The sequence below is a fragment of the Trichosurus vulpecula genome, chromosome 3 (assembly GCF_011100635.1).
Source record: "Trichosurus vulpecula isolate mTriVul1 chromosome 3, mTriVul1.pri, whole genome shotgun sequence".
NCBI lineage: Eukaryota > Metazoa > Chordata > Mammalia > Diprotodontia > Phalangeridae > Trichosurus > Trichosurus vulpecula.
This window is the reverse complement of record NC_050575.1, coordinates 402,836,110-402,840,185: the sequence shown is the minus strand read 5'-3', so window position 1 is coordinate 402,840,185 and position 4,076 is coordinate 402,836,110. Positions and strand designations below refer to the sequence as shown.

The following is a 4,076-nucleotide window of genomic DNA, read 5'->3' as shown; positions in this document are numbered from 1 at the left end:
TAGTGGGAAATCTAATGAGGTCTGGAGCAAGAGGCCTAACCTTGTTAAGTAGATCCCTATGTTCTATCTCCAGCAAGCTTTTTCCAATGTATAGTCAAGTACTGTTCAAATCCAAGGCAAACCATTCAACAACACAGTAGCAAGTCTATCTTCCAAACACTGACTCCAAAGAGGCCAAAGTTCCTCAGTTCTCTGAAAACCCAAAACAATTTCTAGGGAAAAGGCAGAGGTAGTGATGTCCCATACAGTCAGTCAAAACATGACCTGGAGCTGACTGAGGCTCAGATCATAAGGTTCTTATTGCACAATTCAGAATCTAATTGAAGAAAACTGGGAAAAACATTAGACCCTACAGATATAACCTAAATAACATTGCTTATGGATAGGAGTTGGAAGTGATGCATAGACACAGGGGACTAGATCTGGTAGACAGAGTGCCCAAAGAACCATAGAGAGAAGTTCTTAATATTGTACAGGAGGCAACAACTAAATATATTCCAAAGAAAATGAAGAGGAGGAAGGCAAAAATGGCTGAACGATGAGGCCTTACAAATAGCAGGGGAAAGAAGGAAAGGAAGAGAAAGAGAGGAGATATAGCCAAATGAATTCAGAATTTCAGAGAATAGCAAGGATAAGGTTTTTTTTTCTAAATGAGCAATACAAAGAAATAGAAGAACACAAATGAATGCAGAAGACAAGAGATCTTTTAAAAAAAAATTGAGCTATGAAGGGGATATGTCCTGCAAAAATGGCCATCAGGCCTTCTGGAACCAAGATAGCAAGGTGAAGCAGTAACTTTCCTGGGCTCATCCAAATCCCCTTTCAAACAACCTTACAATAATGGCTCAGAGAAAATTTTGGAGTAGTGAAGCAGATTTGGAGGGTGAGCAGGAAAGGTATCTCACTATAGTGAGGAGAGTCGAGTTAAGTGAGCAAGCTGGTGGCAGGTTTCACCCTACGGGGCCAGGATAGTCATGAGAGACCTTGGGATTTCAAAGAAAATTTTAAATTTTTAAAGCTTCATGAACTATAGGAAATATGTAATGTCTAGTGAGGTCTGTGCTGCAGGGAGAGGCCATCCCTCATTAATTACATCCATAAATTTTATCTCCAAGAAGATTACTCCAATGTGCACATTGGAGTACATACTGTACACGAATTTATGACCTCCAGGTGAAGGCCTTCCCACAATTACTGCTTTTATCAGGCTCCATTCCAGCGTGAATATTGTTGATACCTAGTGACCTGCCACTTCCACGAAAAGGCAAGTCCTCATTGAGCACATTCATAAGTGTTCCCTCCACTACAAATCCTTGATGTAAAGGAAAAGATGATCTCTGGCTGCAGACTTTCCCAACTGAGTCCACATAGAACTTGTCCATGTCTGACAAGTTCTATAGACCATGTGAATGTCTTTCCACATTCATTTCAGGGATATGATTTCTACCACGTGTGAATTCTGATGGGAAATAAGGAATGCCTTTAGCCTGAACACTTTTCATGTTGATTATATTAATGAGAAATGTGCTCTAGAATTCTCTGATGTGAGAGAAATGATTATTTCACACATGTTAATAATGAATTATTGAATTAGTATTAAGCATTTGCCATCTTTCCCTGTCCTCATTCAGAAATCAGCCCCTATAGGTGATTCAGCCAACCTTTGAAAGGCAGAGATAATAATGAGATGAAATCTTGGACAAGACTTAGCCAACTGGAAAAGTTTAGATCTGACCAAAAGGTAAAGACATTTTACTCTAGGTGAATTCAGGCCCATTGTGTTTTATTTGGACAGCTCTAGATAGAGATCAGTCTCTCTGTGCAAGATAAGAGTCATGAGTCATATCCCCCAGCCACTCAGTAGAATGCCCACCGCTCATTATAATACTCATTCTCATTAGGTTTTAAGTGATCAGAATTATTTTATTCCTGTTGGTTATACCCACTTATCTAAGGGCATATAAGTATTGACAGGCCTCCATGATTTCTCTTCAGTTGACAGGAGATAGTTAAACAACCATTCTTTTATTCTTCACTAGCAATAATTAATTAAATCCAGAAATTATATGTCTTGTGTGGATTCTCTGGTACTTAGCAAGAGTGGAGATCCGTGTCAAAGCCTTTCCATACCGCTTTCATTCATAAGGTTTCTGCCCATTGTGGATTCTCTGATGTACAGCAAGAGTGGAGATCTGTGTGAGAGCCTTTCCACACTGCTTTCATTCATAAGGTTTCTGCCCATCGTGGATTCTCTGATGTTGAACAAGATGGGAGTTTTTTCTAAAAGTCTTTCTACAATGAATACATTCATAAGGTTTCTCTCCAGTGTGGATTCTCTCATGGACAGCAAGATTGGAGCTAGAATTGAAAGCTTTTCCACATTGACTACATTCATAAGGTTTCTCCCCAGTATGGATTCTCTGATGTGTAATAAGACCAGAGTGTTGTCTGAAACCCTTTCCACATTGATTACATTCATATGGTTTCTCTCCAGTGTGGATTCTCTGGTGCTTAGCAAGATCGGGGCTCGCTATGAAAGCCTTTCCACATTCATTACATTCATGCGGTTTCTCCCCAGTGTGGATTCTCTGGTGCTTAGCAAGATTGGAGCTCGCTATGAAAGCCTTTCCACATTCATTACATTCATACGGTTTCTCCCCAGTGTGAATTCTCTGATGTACAGCAAGACTGGGGAACTGTCTGAAAGCCCTTCCACACTGCTTACATTCATAAGGTTTCTGCCCATTGTGGATTCTCTGATGTTGAGCAAGAGCGAAGCTCAGTGTGAAAGCCTTTCCACATTGATTACATTCATAAGGTTTCTCTCCAGTGTGGATTCTCTGGTGCTTAGCAAGATCGGAGCTCGCTATGAAAGCCTTTCCACATTCATTACATTCATACGGTTTTTCCCCAGTGTGGATTCTCTGGTGATTAGCAAGACCGGAGATCTGTGTGAAAGCCTTTCCACACTGCTTACATTCATAAGGTTTCTGCCCATTGTGGATTCTCTGATGTGCAACAAGATGGGAGTTGTATCTGAAAGCCTTTCTACAATGAATACATTCATAAGGTTTCTCCCCACTGTGGATTCTCTGATGTATGGCAAGATGGCTTTTACATCTGAAAGCTTTTCCACAATGATTACATCGAAAAAGTTTCTCACCATTGTGGATTTTCTGATGTTGAGTAAGGTTCAAGCTCTGTGTGAATGCCTTTCCATATTTATCACATTCATATGGTTTCTCTCCAATGCAGATGCTCTGATGTACAGCAAGACTAGAACTGTAACTCCAAGCCTTTCCACTCTGATTACATTCATAAGGTTTCTTACCGCTGTCAACACTGTGATGAATAATGAAGGATGAGTGTTCACTGAAAGGTTCAGCACATTCGTGATACTCATATGGTTTCTCTCCAGTATGAATTTTTTCTTGGCAAATCAGGGATGACTGTTGATTCATGTCTTTCCCACAATGACGACAATTATAAGATTTCTTTCCTCTGTGGATTCTGTGAAATACAGCACAGATTTTTCTCCCAGTGAAGTCACAGGGACCATCACACATGAAGCTTTCTTTGTGACTTTCTTTCACAGAAATCCTTAGCTTTCCAGTAGTCTCTCTCATTTCAGGTCTAATCTCTCCTACAAGAAACAAACAGCAAAAAATATATACAGACACACATGTACACACACATATAATTATAATCCTTTCCCTCCATACCAAGAAAAGTAAACTACCTGATCTATATCCTCCTTCACCAGGTGAAAAGACTTCAAAGTGAAATGGACAGAATAAATCATTTGAAAGTGTCGTTAGCTCCCATCTGCAAGATATCTTGACTTACAAAGAGCTTCACACACAATCAAATGGGATCCCTACAAACACCTGTGACACTGGAAGACCCAGCATTCTTATTATATTCTCAAGTCAGGCCATGAGCTCAGAATAGCTGAGTGACCTGATCAATAACCCTGCAGCTGAAACTAGACCTCCAACCATACAAATGGGCATGTTCTGTCCACGGAACTAGATGGTCTGTCTTGATTGCACCTACATTTCCTCTGTTTTGTTTAG

At 40.1% G+C, this 4,076-nt stretch overlaps 1 pseudogene; it reads right to left on the bottom strand.

Moving 5' to 3' along the window:
* Nucleotides 1-688: 688 nt before the first annotated feature.
* On the bottom strand, nucleotides 689-3,626 carry LOC118842725 (annotated as a pseudogene).
* Nucleotides 3,627-4,076: the final 450 nt, after the last annotated feature.